This window comes from Acyrthosiphon pisum, chromosome X (assembly GCF_005508785.2).
Source record: "Acyrthosiphon pisum isolate AL4f chromosome X, pea_aphid_22Mar2018_4r6ur, whole genome shotgun sequence".
Lineage (NCBI taxonomy): Eukaryota > Metazoa > Arthropoda > Insecta > Hemiptera > Aphididae > Acyrthosiphon > Acyrthosiphon pisum.
The window spans coordinates 113,359,112-113,376,097 of NC_042493.1; the positions used below are offsets into that span (position 1 = coordinate 113,359,112).

Consider the following 16,986-nt stretch of genomic DNA (forward strand, 5'->3'; position numbering starts at 1 on the left):
ACACAACAATAATTAGATATATTTGATTGCAGTTTTCGGTAGCTACCTAACCTACTCATTAACTTGTCCGTGTTAATGGGTATATGTGCAAATAGTTAAGTTACTTGATCTCACCCTGAAGTGTTAAATCAGGTGACTTGGACAACACATTGTCTATGCCCAGATCATACAATGTCAAAAATGTAGGGTGTCGTTCGTATAAGAATTATAATACTAATGATATTAAAAATGTAGTTGATGCTGGTAGATCTAAAAAAATGACATTACGACAAGTAAAACAGAAAAGTAAAAAATATTTTGTTGACATTTTTATAGAAAAAAAAATTATTTTTTTAGAATATGTTGTATATTTTGTGATACATGTATGGGGTTTTTTAATTTCAATTTATTATTAATTTTGTTCTAAAAATATCTATATTTTCTGTAGTTAACCATTGCAATTATAACACCGGTTTTAATGAAATCTTTTATACGTGTTTTATTTTCCTAGTCATTGTAGCAGACTTGCATATTGTTTTAAATTCGTAATAGCAAGATCTAAATTCGTAAAAACGAGTTACATTGCGAAAGATTTTGTCAAAAAACTTCGTTATATCTTTGGAACAAAATACGTTTAATTTACGTTATATTATCGTTGTATCGCGAGTTGACTGAACCTAAAAATCACTAGTGAATTACAGGCTACACTCACACAAGAAAAATAACCAGCGTATGAATTTAGTCATTTTTATAACTAAAAAAGAAAATGTAAGGAAATGTTGATAAACATAGGTATTATCAGAACCACACCACTGCAGAATGAAAACGTAGCTCTCAGCGTTTCTTGTAGTTGCGCAACGGTATGAACCGCTAGAATTTAGAAACTGAGACATCTCTGTTATCTATATACACATGTCCCACTCTCGCTGTGCCGTATCAACGATTTAAGATGTCTAATATTTAATATTGATTTCTTAAATTATTTGTTTCTAATAAATTGTATTATAATAACTTTATACTGAAACGGAACGGAACATGTTAGATACCTACATAGGTTAGGAATATAGGTTTATGAGTTTTTTGTAGAACTGGGTGAAGAATTCGGTTACAGTGGACGAGTTGACGGCCCTAAAACATACCGAAACAGGGATGGAAGACTTAAAACATTCCTTCGGTGTAGAAATCAAGAATCGCAATTTTGGACTGACTTAAGAGCCGATCATGATGTTAATTTGTCTCGGAATAAACGCAAACCGTGAGTACTTATAAGTTGTTTTTGTCCTTGTGAGATATGACTAAGGGTGTGAATCAACTGCACTGTAAAGCCTTAAAAATTTGAAGTTAACAATTCTTAATAAAAGTTATAAGACCTAAAAAAATCATAAATGCTAAATAAAATTTTTGTTACATAATATTCAAACACTGTTCTTTTCTGATTATTTTGAAAAATACTGTACAATTTTACATTGGTCTCTCAAAATACCAACTAGGTAGATCCAGTGTTCTACCAGAAACCTCACTTAAAGTTTAAAATCTAAACACTTTTACTATTCCAGAAACTGACGCCTGATAAAAAAAAACACACAAAAATAAATAAATTTATAATACATTGGTCCGTTATGAATCTTAAAAACTAAGTTAAAAATGCATTAAAAATAAAATACTGGTGTAATTGCTCTCCTGTATAACTAGATTATTTTGAGTGTACTTCATCTTCATTGTAATGGATTACATTTTGCAAAAACAAATCATCTATATTTTATAAGAATGCAAAAATACCAACACCATCTTCTAGAATGTAGAATGTTGTAAATATAATATTTTTTTGTCTTTTAAATAAAATATTATCATAATAATTAATTGAAATATTTTAAATATTTCATTGTGTATAGAAAACAATAGTATACATAGAAGTTGTAAATAGTTTCAAGTCCTTAGATTAATATTTTGAATAAAAATCCTTATTTGAGGTTTGAATAACCAATTTTATTGAATTATGAACATAAATTATTTATAAAAAAAAATTGAACTAATGTATTTTAGTTTATTTTTTATAGATTTAGATTTCTTTAAGTATAACTTTAATCCCAAGTTATTAAAATTGAAAACCTTCGCTAAACTTGTATTTTTTTTTCAAGATTTTTTAAGGCCATTTGTCATAATTAATTATAGAAAAATTCAAAAATCTTAAACGCTTATAAAGTTCAAATAGGCTACAATTAGAAGGAATATTTTGAAAATTTTAATGTAAAAATAATTACACAACTACAAAAGTTTCTAGTACCCAAAGTAATATTTTTCAATTACAACATAATATAAACTAAATTCATCATTTTCTATTTCATACAAATTTGAATTAAAGCAAAATAATAATTGGTTATTTGTAATTGTAAATGGAAACTCAGTAATCATACCGCGGAACCGAGATCCTAGTATAAATTATACCACCTATGACCTACCCCTTATCCAACCTATAGCCGCTATTGATATAACATTTGTACTTTTTGTTTATATTGTTAATTTAATATATTGATTTCAGTGATGGTGCAGACTAATCTAGACTGATCTAGATAAAGTTCAGCAGACTGTGGCAGACTCACAGATGATTAAAAAACTTTTTGAGACATTGATGCCTTGTAGAAAGGCATTGTTTTTTGGCTCATGGAGTGATGTAAAAGGTCGGTTGCCTTTATTATTAACAGCAATCTTAGGTGAGATAATATGTACGTTGTTATAAATTTAATGCCGTAATGGTAAAAAAAATTATGTCGTAATAATTTGCACATATTATATTATAATGATGATTTGTAATGTTATAAATTAGTATATAATTCATTATAATTTAAGAATCTGTTTATTTTAATACACTACACACTAAACACGAATATGATTATTTTTCTACTTTTTGTTATAGTTTTATTTTTTAAGATAAGCTTGTTCTTATTCAAATTACTTAATGTAGTTTTATTTTTATCATAAATATGTTTTTGGGCTGGATACACGATAACATGTTAATAAATGATTTAAAAAAAATACAAGTGATGGGGGTAACGTAACATTAATTTAAAATAACTGTATACCTAATATATTTTTAGACTACAAAAATACAAAATAAAGTCCAAATTCACGTTAATGTGTAAAGACAGATAGTAAATAATTGCATGAATGTCAGTCTCTAAAGAGTCTAAACATAGGTACTAAGATTTTCCTTATGAATATACATTTAGTTACATATACATTAAGTATATTATTTAATTTAACAGCTATGTATATTTCTCAATTTTGGTTTATTTCAGGAAATGCAGTTCTTATCCGTAATACTAGAGACAATAAATGTATTGCAACGGATATTAATGTCATGGAATACCTATAAATGGCAACATGTTCCCACACATCTCAAATAAGAAGTAAGCAGTTAATATATTTTGTTAAAAATATTTATAATTTAATTTGATTTGACTTGATGAGTAACAAAATTATAATTTCACATTAGATTTTAAAAATCTGCAAACAAACGATTGTAAAAACATTTTACATAATACAACAATTTATTTTTATATAAAGTTTTAGTATTTTTTCTCAAATAATTTATAATTATCATTTTAGTAAATCATCTTTAATTGTTGAGAAGTGAGGACTTTGAAAAATTATTGCCATTTTTCATTTTTTAGTTTGATGGCACCTCGTTAAAATGTTTAAAAGCTATAACTTAAATGTTTTTATTTAAATCCAATACCGTTCAATGATTGGTAGGTAAACCTATTAATTTAATATGTAAATAAATTATAAGATTATTATAGGAACATGACAGGTACTGCCAAATATTAATGTAATAATTGCGTGGACATCATAAATTGTAAATTTTTCAAGTTAATAAATTAATGTATCGTGTTACTTTTGAATAACTATATAAAATAATGTTAAGTGCTATCACGGGATGTCTTACCTACTCGCATGTATCAATGTAGTGTTTTAGGTATAAACTGTTTTCTAATTTACCTCAAATACTCAAGCCATTGATTGAAAAATATATGCTCTTATTTTAAAAGCATAACAAAAAACTAAAATATCCAAATAATTGTCACAACCTATTACTCAATACTCAAATGAGGATTATTAAATGTTTTATTTGTAATTAATACCAATTCTTTTACAATCGGCTTATGACGGTAGTTAAATTTATTTAAATTTTGCCGATAATAGTATGATAACCACAAACAAGGTGTTCTATTATAAGCATTGTACTTAATGTATTATTTCAAAAGTTGTTTAAATAGTAGAATTCTATTATACGATTTTAATTTTAATATTTTAAATAAAATAAGATAATAGTTCATAAACAGTAAATAGTTAATTAGTTTAATAATAATAATTTTGATTGTTTGTTTCGTGGTGTTTAGAAGAAAAAAATAAGTACGTACAGTTAGGAAAAAAATGTAATTCAATTTTTTAATTTTTTAAATTCTACTTAGCTCTAGTTTAGTCAATTTTGGGTTTAGGACACAAGTTGATACATCAAAATAGCTTGAAAAAAATAGATAAACCCGAATATGATATTCAAATTATGGGTTGCCATTTAAAAAAATGTAAGTTTTATTGCGCATGCGCAAGATACATGAGTTAAAAACATTATAAGTCATAGAAATTTACGATCCATTAGTCTAGTTTATTGCCCCGCAAACAGAATTGAAAAATATTTACATGGTAATGAGTGGTAAAGTGGCCCCTGCTTTTTGGGACACACGGTATATAATTTAAAAAAGAACTATTATATAATAAAATAATCATTTTTATGATTTATATTGATATAATAATATCATATTATACTTTGTGTATAATCATCATCACACCGAAAGATGATAATATATCGAATATCATTTAAATTAGATTTGATCGTTTATAATATTATCAGCGGTTGATAAATTTCCAACAGACATTAAAGGTTAATTAAAAGTGATACGCTTTCACATCTCATAATAATATATTTAACCATTGCTTGTTAGTCGTAAAAAATATCATTGTGTAATATAATAAAACGTATATTATGTTTGATAATTAAATACATTTTGTTTTTTTTTTTTTTCACCCGCTGCTAGTCACATACAATATATCAATGTGTAATATATATTCGATTTGTAAAATACTATACTTAATATTATTTCTTTAATATTAATATAGATACTAAGTATATAATATATCTTCTGGATAAATATGAGGATAATATATCGATATATATTATAATAATCTTTATATTATATAAATACGTAAATATATTATTTAATCATACTAAAGGATATTTTTCACCGATTTTCGATTGTATTTGAATATATATATAATAATTGTTAAGATATATGTCACCTATACTGATTATATGTATTATTAATTTAATATATATATACCTTATGTAGGAATGGTATATACAGTATACATGGATAGTAGGGTATGGTTAAGACCTGGTATAGATATAAGGGGGTGGGGGTATGATCATATAGTATAGAACTATAGGTTAAGCGGAGTAGCTAAGGTTTGAAGGATTTTCATATAACTATCAATGTATATACCTGTGCTTGGAGGTATGGTATACTGATATAGTCGATTGAAGTATAACTTACAAGATATGAGTAATGGAAGTATATATTAGTATATTATTTATTATATAATATAATATTAGCTTGTCTTTGTATGAAGTAGAATTTATTAACTAATGTATTATTTCAAAACGTGTGTATTCTATGTATGGTTTTAAATAATAATATATAATTTTAATAAAGTCTCGGTAAGAATATTGGATTTGGTTAATGTTTATACGTAGATAGAAGGTAATATAGCACCTATAGTTAATAATATTTTCTTCAATACGTTATATGAATTATAAATGTATATAAACCATTATAGAGTTAATAGCTATTGTTTGTTATAACACATTTCACATCGATAGAACAATATAATTGAATATCGTTAATAATTATTTATTTATATTCTATATATATTATTAATTGTATAGCAGTTGCTATGGTGTATATGCTTACACACGTATGTGATAGTAGGTGTGACTATGATGAGTAGGGACTAGTTTTATTTACTATGAGGGGTATGGTATGGTATGTACTAAGCATTGATGGGATGAGAAGGGTGTGGTATGGTATATGCCAGAGATTGATGGGAGGGTAGGGTATGGTGTAGTATGATGTATATGGTTACACACGTACGTGATAGTAGGTATGACTATGATGAGTAGGGACTAGTTTTGTATACTTTTTAATCGTTTTGTTTACTATAACTTATAAATCGTTATAGAGTTAATAGCTATCATAATAATATGTTATATACGAATACTTTCATATTTCACATCGATAGAAGTTAGTGAGATATCGTTAATAATTACTTACTTATGTTATATATAAACTATTAAATCTAACGTAGTTACTAGCTTTCTATAGTTAACTAATTAATTATCTCAAAACGTATGTATTCTACCTCTAATTTTAAATATCAGTAGGTATAGTATAAGTGATTAGGAGTCATTTTAATCGTTTTGTTTGCTATAACTTATAAATCGTTATAGAGTTAATAAGTAATAACTATCATAATATGCTACACACGGATACTTTCATATTTCACATTGAAAGAAGAAAATGAGCTATCGTTAATAATTACTTATTTATGTTATATATTAACTATTAATGTTTATCAGTTACTAGCTTTCTATGAACTTTAATTAACTAATGTATTATTTTAAAACATATATATTTTATATCTGATTTCAAATATCTATAGTATATTATATTTTAATTAAATCTTATTAAGTATTTCCAATGGTCGACAGTAGTTCAGGGGGTATTGATGGTATAGAGCTATAGGCTGGGGGGGGGGTATGGCATGCGAGTGATATGTATTGATGGTAGTGGATGGGGGTGAGCTGGATATGGATGAGAGGAGTGGGGTATGGCCTGGCACGTTCGTGATAGTATAGAGCTATAGGCTAGGCGGGGTATGGCATGTTAGTGATATGTATTGATGGGAGTGGATGGGGAAAGGTTGGGTACGTATGTGACATACATGGATAGGAAGGGGGGCAAGGCCGGGCACGTTCGCGATAGCATAGCTAGAACCATTGGGTGGGTGGGGTAATGGGATTTGTGGGATTTGCGGGGGGCCCAGAACATACCAAAACACTCTACTTACAATATACGACAGTACCTATGGATTCGATACCGCCGAACTTTTTTAGATATTGACTCCGCCGGCTATCGATTGCACCAAACTTTTTTACATTATACAATTAATAACAACATTTAAAACTTAAAAGGCTTATGTTTACATTTATTTTAATGCTATTTTATGATATAAAATGTATTTTATTTCATTAGTAGGAACACACTATATAACCTACTGTAATTATTTGTGTGACTGTGTGATACTTACATTGATGAAACATCAAAATGTAATCCAAAAATATGGGCGCCAACTTCAATTTCTTCAGAACGAACAACTAACAGTTGTGAATAGTTTCATTCTAAACTTAACACGCAATTCACAAAAGCACACCAAATAATATATTTTTGTTTTCACGTGTATTGCATTTAAAAATACAAACTGATTTGTATATAACAATGAGAGGGCTAAACAACAATAAAATAAGCAAAAATAAGAATTACGAAAAAAAAATATATATATATATAGCAAACATTTTTGACGATTATATAAAGAAAAAAATTATAGATAAATATAATAAATTATTTTTCAGATTAAAATTAGTTTTAAAATTCAAATTTATATCTAAACCACGTACCTCTGTTAAGGGGATTCAATACCATGATTTTCTGTTTTTGTCTAATACACAGGTGTGTGACTTAGGATTTTAGACTTGTTCTTTGCCAAACATACCAATTTATATACCTAATGAAACGATAAGAATTCTAAAGACAGATTTGAATTTTTCGTCAAGTCTACTTGAAATCGACTTTCCCACATTTTTGAATTTTTGATTTTAATTTCTCAAAAAAATTAAAATACGATAATTTTTAAATACTATTTTTTAATATGACATTATTGGGAATTTTGGGGATAATATTAAACATAGATAAACATACAGACTTGACGACAAATTCAAATCTGTTTTCAGATTTCTTATCGCTTCAATAGATCAATGGGAATTTTTGGGCTAAAAACACGTCTAAAATACTATGCCGATCGTATGTTAGACAAAAACAGAAAATCACGGTATTAGGTGTAAAATGAATAATGTAGTGCTAGAGGAAAATGGTGATTTAAAAACTTAGGAAAGTTGTTGGAGTAATTTGTCTTCTTCTACGATGTGTATACAAGTTTGTTGAACCACTTTTTAATGTTGTTGGACACCAAAACTTAATTAAACGGAAAAACAAATTTTTCAATGTGAATAATGAGTGTAAAATGAAACATGTAGTGCTAGAAGAAAAAGGTGATTTAAAAACTTAGGAAAGTTGTTGGAGTGTTTTTCCTTCTTCTATGATGTGTAAACAAGTTTGTTAGACCCCTGTTTATAGTTGTTGGACACCAGTAATTAATAATACAAAATATTAAATTTTTCTATTTAAAAATTTTTAATTGATATATCATTTTTTATATTATGAACCAAACTTAACTACTGAACAGTGTATAAATTCAAAATATTTGTTTAGTCGGTGTCTAAAAAAAGTCCAATAACGTCTTAAAATGTTATGTGTATATTTTAGGATCTGTTTTTACCGTTTTATTTTGATTTGTAGTGCCAATTGTGAATTTGGCACTACAAACTTTGAACTTGAATAACTTTTGAAATACGTTCCAACAAATTCTAACAAGTGTCCAACAATGTCCAACAATGTTATACGAGCATTGTTGTTAGAGTTTTAAAGTTTTATTTTGCGTTTTTGGTGCTGGTCATGTAGTTGGCACTACAAACTTTGAACTTGAATAACTTTTGAAATACATTCAACAAATTCCAACAATTGTCCAACAACGTCCAACAAGTCCGAGTAGAGTTTGTTGGAATGGTTTTAGATTATTGTGCCAACTTTGTTGTGCCAGTTTCACGTAGGTTATAGAATCCCCTTAATAAATTGTAACTTGTAAATTTAAAATTTATGAATAATTTAATTTGTATAGTTTTATTAGCATTATTTAGGTCATTAACATGATATACTTTTTTATGAAATTTCTTGAATTTTTATGTATTAAATGCATCTTTTTTAGGTAATTTTTAAAGGTGTGTTGGAGCATCAACATCCGGGCCCTAAATTAATTAATATTTAATGGTTTGTACAGCTTGAACTTAATTCTTGGTTTTTTTTATTGTAATACCCATATGACAGTTGAACAGCTGCTGACTGTTTTTTGGCCATTACGATTTACGACAGTTGTTAATTAAAAAAAAAAAAAAAACATTACTTATTATGAATGAATATGAATTGTAATGAGTTTTGACCTAAAATTAATATTAACTGTAAAAATTAAAAGCATAATTCAAAATGTGAATAAAAATTAATACGAATAATAAATATTTTAGTAGGTACCTACTGAAAGTTAGGTAGATATAATATATAAAAAACGTAATTCAGTATTCAGCTTTAATGAAAATGTCTACAACTTTCCTTCAAAGAATAATTAGAACGCAACACCAAATTTCTAGAATTTATTTATAACTGGATTTCCACTATTTAAAAGTACAACTTAAACGGAGTAGGTACTTATAGAGCCTCAATTAGTTACCTATTTAATAAAGATTAGTGAATAATTAATTATATTACCTATTTAAATTTTAAAACGAGTTATGATAATTTTAAAATTTAAAATTGTTTGTACATTTTAGAAAGCTCATAACATGTTTATAAGACCAAGACAATTATTTAGGGTGTAGCGTACTCCAGTGCTCGACTTGGCCAAATTAAAGTAAGGGGACTCTTAAACGTTTACTTTTAAACGAAAGAGTATTTCACAGAGAAGGTTTATATGAATCAAAATTTTAGGAAAATCCACCGGAAAAAGTAGGAAATCTGGATGTCTAAAATACAACAGTGGCACCATCTGTCCAGCTAAAAAATAAAATATAAATTTAGTTTATTGTTGCAGATTAAAATAATAATAGTGTATAATGTATTGGTTGCTATTGATTAATCGGGCATGTTTGTTGATTTGTATTATTATCTTTTGTAAATATTATATATATATATAAATGAATGTTTGTGGGTAGATTGAAGAAGATATTATGCTAATTTAAAAAGGGTTAAATTTGTTTTTTTTAATCATCGGAATTTAGTACGGTTAGGTTATGATAGGATTTTGTATTAATTGATTACATTAATCCACCGTAGGTGGAATTAAGTAAAAACGACAAACTTGGTATAACTTTGGCATACGTTAGAGTTAAATCATACACTTACGTAAAAACCACAGGTACATTGCCTACCTGATAGTGATCTGCAGCGAATCAGAATTTTTATTCCCGTCAAAAGAAAAATTAAGATAAACTTTGAACACCATACACCGAATGTTAAATAATCAACTTAACAAAGTTTGAGTCATATAGAGTTGGTACATTTAACGGGCAACTAAGTGCATGGGATCAGCTAGTATAATATATGAAAAAAAAATATTTACAATGCAAAAAAGTATGTGCGATGGCCGGGAATCGAACCCGGATCAACTGCTTGGAAGGCAACTATGCTGACCATTACACCACCAACGCAGTTGAAAATGGATATATATTTTAGGTTACTTCAGACATTAATAATAAATCATAATAATTAAAATGAATTAGGAATTTCGGATCTATGATCGGCAGTCACTATATAGGTAGTCAATAGTCAGTATAAGAGTAAGTACGCCATTGTATACATTTTAAAAAAGAAATCATGAATTTGATTTATTTTTAAGATTTTGGAAAAGTGTTTGTAAACGGTTCCTTTCAAAAATTAAACGGTATTGAGAAGATTAATAATAAAAAAATTTAAAAAAAAACGGGTAAGTGGATGTCGCTTTGCTGTACAGTAGATTACAAGTGGGTCAATGCATAATGGATTGTATTAAACTTGAGTTCAATGACATAATATCATTATAAAAGAAATACGATTCTGAGTGGAGACGTAGACGGTTTGTCAGTCCGGATTTTTATATTGTTATTATTTATTATAATATCATGTATAAGTAGAATTAATATTGTAATATTATAATATTTTATTCGTTTCTATGGTGATAAACAAAGCGTTAGAAATTAAAATCCCATTTTTGGCGTTTTTTACTATTGATAAAATCGAAAAATGATTTTTCTAAAGTACCATCTTGATTCAATTTGCTAAAAGATAACATACTATATGTTGAAATCGAGGCACTCCTTCTGGTAGACATTTTGTATACAGGAGAGAAAAAAAAAGAAAAAAAAACACCATCGTAAAATCACTAAATCCCTCGCTTCGCTCAGAATCTAAAATACCTATGAACTAATAAAAATGTGTATAATTATTTCAATTCTAAAATACTTTAATACCATTTAATTACGAAATTTATGGTTATTAATGAAATATAAAATTAATAATTTATTCGATTTTAATAACATAGAAAATAATATAATGATTAATGATTATCAATAATCAATGTTCAATATGTCTGAATTATTATTATTAATAATTATTTTTCATTTGAAAATCCTGTTTTGTCAATATTTTAAATTTAATGTCTAAAAAAGAAAATTGTGATGATATATTTGGTTAGATTTTTGGGATTCACTATCTATGAGGAAATTCGTATTAAATTGTAATGCCTTACCTACACAAGTTAAAATTGTATACATTTATATAACTACAAAATAATTAATTTCTTTTTTGTAATATTGACGAACGAAATAATCTTTACGATTTAAGCTTCAAACGTTTATAACAGATTATGATGGGTTTAAAACGAATAAATTCTACTCGTACCTATATAACTTGTTTAATGTTTAAAACAAAATTTAAAAGGAGTAATATCATTCAGTATTCAAGCACAATAATTTAAATGTATGAGTAAATTTAATGAATAATTTATATAAAAAAAATGTACGTCCAATGTTTATATAAATGGGCCATTCCTCGAAGTCATAGAGTGTGTTGTAGAATATCCCACGCACACATTATACAATAATAACAAACTTGTACAACATAAGGATTTTATGACCTGTTATTATCATTATTGTGGTGAATTATGGTGATAGCGTGAATATTACGATTTTACTTTTTCCGTCACTAGCACGTGCTAAATAGAAAGTACTTAACTACATATTTATCTATAATATAAACATTTTATTATATTATGTAATATACTATTGCAGTGAGCCATAATATTTGATACACTCCTATTGTACTCTATATTATTATATATATTATATTATTGGTATTTATTTAGAATGTTTAAGAGGACGTCACATCCGCACGTGTTGTCTCTGTCTCACACACGTACGACATTGACAACAATCGTTTACGCAGTCTGAGTATTACTAGCTCGATATTTTGGTGTTACAAAAAAAACAGTGAACACCTATAACGAAATTAAAATATGACAATATTTTGTAGGGCGACACGTTGAGTTTTTTTTTTTAATATTTAAATTTTAAATAGTTAAAGGTATTTTAAAAATATTGATATTTTTTTGTTTCCAAACGATAGAAATGAACGTTGGGTATAATGGAAAAAAACATTGTAAAATGATTTTTTATACCGAGCTTAAATGAATTTATAAAAAATAAGTAAATCAAATTCGGAAGATTTCACAAACTTCTTATCATAACTTGAAACGTTCGTGATTAATGTAATATTCTTTTATTTTTTTTATTTTTTTATTTTTTTTTATTTAAAATATAATTACAATCTATACAACAATTTTGTACAATAAGCAATATTGATAAAGTATGAACATAAATAACGTGAATAACAGATGGGGGAGGGCACTCAGTAGTGCCACCCGACAGATTAAATTAGAAGGTCTCTAGGCCAGGAGCGTTTTAAACGTCTCTGGGGGTTATCAGGGATTGTTAGAGAAGATATGCGTTTTATTAATGGATTGTAATGTTGGTTTAACTTGGAATGAAAGGAGACGTAGTGAGATTTTGTTAATTGGGAGAGCGATGGGATATTTAGGTCTTTGTGGAGATTATTATTTGAGATGAACCATGGAGCAGAGACAATTTGCCTTAGACAGATAGACTGGAATGCCTGGATTGTTCTCGTGTTGGAGGGTTTGGCAGAGCCCCAAATCTGGATGCCATAGGACCAAACAGGTCTGATGATGGTTTTGTATATTAATAGTTTATTTTTTTAAAGGTGTCTTGATCTAAGAAGTGGGCGGAGTAAATGGAGTCTGGAGTTGATTGTTTTTCTTTTTATTTTAAGGTGTTGGGCCCATGTGAGGCGCCTGTCAAAGATCAAACCTAGGTATCTTATTGTCGGGGTGACTGGGATTTGGGTTATTATTAAACGATACGGAGGGGCAAATGTAATATTAATAATAAAAACAGTATACCAACAGTAAAGAAACGCTGGCGATTTTCACGAGAGAATTATAATAAAAACACGGGTTTACGGCAACGTTTGACGACGACTATACCGCGGATCAGTACGTAGGTACTAAGAGGTGAATAATTTACCATACATTATGTTATGTATTAATGTATTATAACACACATACAAATCTCAAATCCCCGGTAATACTCCTTATAAAGATTTCTTTTACATTCCACTAAGTCGTGGCATTTCCAGAAGAAATGCTGCCCTAATAAAAATGATGTCCATATTTAATAAGTATCAATAATTTCGTAGGCACCTACTTAGAAACATTCATCATTTAAATTCACGTTTAACGCATAAATGTTTTATTATTATACGTACCTATATTTACGTATATTTATTATATCTTATTCCATTTTTTGTATAATTTTGTCGATATTGTTGACTGGCGTTAATTAATAATAAAAATAATAAAAAAAAAAATTAATTATATATTATCTAATATTGTGGTTAATAGGTATTAACCACAATATTAGATATATATTAACCTATATTTAATAAATATATAAAAATATGGCTCAAACGCAATCAACCGGTGGCCGTGTTAAAATTCGCGCACTTACATAATACTAAACTGATGAAATGCCATATTGAGCTAAATTTTTCAGATATTTTTTTTAACTATACTTATACGCTTTTCTGTTTGAAAGTTGTTGTTGTATTACATGTACACCATACCTTTTTATATTATGATTTGAGGTAATTAACCACAAAAAAAGAAAAAAACGTAAAATCGAACAGAATTATTAGTTTTATTTTCAAACTTTATGATTTATCATTTATGAGAAGACATTTAAAAATCAGCAATAAATGGGTTTTGGAAAATACGGCATTGTCAATAAATCGAAATGCATGTATACGACCAATCTAATATCATTTAAATATAATAATACATAAAAATACCTTTTTTAAATTAATATATAATTTTACAAGTGTTAAGAACATTTATTTTATAATCTCAGAACTACAGTAAACATACATTTTTATCCTTATAAGTAGGGCTGTAAATTTGTAGGATTGTGAATTTTTTTTTTTGTGCATGTGAAACAGATTTGTAAGTACATAATTTGAATTATGTACCTACAAATACATTTATGAAACATTTATTTTGCACTTTTACGTCATATATTCCTTTTTAGTCCATTTTTCGGTATTTTTAATCAAATTCTGTCAATTGACATGTTTAAAAAACATTTTTTTTTTGTTTTTGTACCTACACAGGCTGTACCTACATAAAATAAGGAAATTTACTAGGTAAGTTATTTGTGGTATATCGTCAAATGTGTAATTTGGGAATGCTTGGGGGGGTGCTTAGCACCCCCCTAATTTTTGATAGTATCACCGAAATGACTACAATATTATGTCATAGGTGTTCGGATACATTTATTTCTAATAATACATGTATTACCTATGCATATGTACCTATCAGATTATCAGAATAATAATATACAAAAGTGATAAAAGTGCAGTATGTTATAGGTAATTGTTTATAGTAAGATTAATGTGAAGGTGTAAGCAATACGTTGTAAGAAAGAAGGGGGGTGTCGGGGGGAATATCCCCCACTGACCAATTTAGTCGACATAAATCTAGTACCCCCATAAATTTAACCTAAATTGAGCCTAGTCACGAATTTTCACATTACGTTGGTTGACTAATAATTTTAGTAGATAATTTTTCTTATTTTTTTTCTTATCAAATAATCAAATTTTTATGCATGTACAATGTAATGTACTAATAAACTATAATATCAATACCAATATAAAAATTTCATTAAATACCATATTATTTTAAGTGAATTTTATATTGCATTTTTTGCATCTTAAGTACATATTTTATCGCATTTTTTTGACATTTTTAATGCATTTTTTAAGGTGTGTTAATGCATTCAATTCACTGCCCTGATCGTAATCTGTTTTTTCATTATCAATTATACACAGTTAAAATGTTTTAATTGAAATAAAGCATTTGGTTGTACTTACTAAGTTTATGCAAAACTTCAAATAGATAAGCTTTAATCTGACGAAAATATATCTAGAAAAAAATCGTGGTTTCAGTTGATTAGATATCTTAATAATTTCCCTTACTTTTATGCAAGTATTCTGTATATATTTTCACATTTACTATATTGATAAATTATTAAAGTTTATTAGAACCTTTAATGGAACGTATACTTGACACTTGAAAATTGTATATATTTTAATAGCTGGTGTTCGATAGTTTTAAACTCAAGCTTTAAGAAGGTTATCTTAAAAAATAACACAATAATATATTAATATGTCTTATATATAAAAAAGAGTGTATTAATAGTTTGAAATAGGATATTTGAATGTAGTTTCAGTGAATATACATTGTTCTATGTCATGAGCTACTTACGTGTTATTAACCACTAGTCAGTGGCGAACCCAGGGGGGGTGGACCCCGGGGAAAAACGATTCTGAACGGAGACGGTATGCCGGTCTAGGTATAAGACATATTATATACTTATATCTATGGTATTAAAAAAAAATTGACCGATAATATACACAGGAATATCACAATATCCATTAGGTAGGTACTTATAACGCGTTATACATCAACAACAAACCGTGATACTATCATAGATATATAATAGTATACAGTGGCGCCGAATGCGTATTTTTTTATGGGGCGGTTCGCCCCAGTGTTTGCTTTGTGATAGTTGAATTTACAATATAATAATGTGGGTGGTGAGTGGTGGTGGTAACTAATTTTTATACTTTGCCCCACCAAATTAAAAACAAGTCGGCGCCACTGATAGTATACTTTAGAAGTTTCAAGTACCCACGAGTAATATTATACAATCACAACAAAATAACTAAAATAGTTATTCTAGGTTTTTTAACATGTAATTTCGTCCAAATTCGAACTTAAAATGACTATAAAAATAAACTGTGCTTATGTATTTTTTAGATTTTTTGTTTTCAGAATTAACTACTTACCTACGTGGAATCTTTTTTTAAATTTTCAATTCTTAGGTATAAAAGTTGAACATTTTATGAATTTTTAACAACAAAATAATTATTCAATTTTAAATTTGATAAATTTTGTCAAAATTCGATCATTAAATGCTTATAAAAAAAAAATTGTGCATATTTATTTTGAATATATTTCAACTACTATTGTAACAATATATCAAAAACCTTGCATTAAATTTTAACGTTTTTTACCCAACAAATACAATTTTATTGATATTTATAGAAAATAAAACTAAAAAAATTGAAAACTGACAATGTCCGTAAACAGCTCAAACAGAGTCAAATTATTTTCAAAATTTTATCGTGTATAGAAAATGCTAATATAAAGATTCCGTGGAATTTTCAAGTATCTACAGTCATTCGTTTTTGAATTACAATAAAATAAGAAAATCGTAACATGATAAATCCAGTGAATATCAAGTGTTGTAAAAATAGGAATTTCAAATGCTCATAAAAA

The 16,986-nt window shown here is 27.4% G+C and overlaps 1 non-coding gene across 1 annotated transcript; it reads right to left on the bottom strand.

The window, feature by feature from the left end:
- Positions 1–10,615: 10,615 nt before the first annotated feature.
- On the bottom strand, positions 10,616–10,687 carry TRNAG-UCC. Its single transcript has one exon. It is a non-coding gene; the product is annotated as a tRNA-Gly (tRNA).
- Between the last annotated feature and the right edge of the window lie 6,299 nt (positions 10,688–16,986).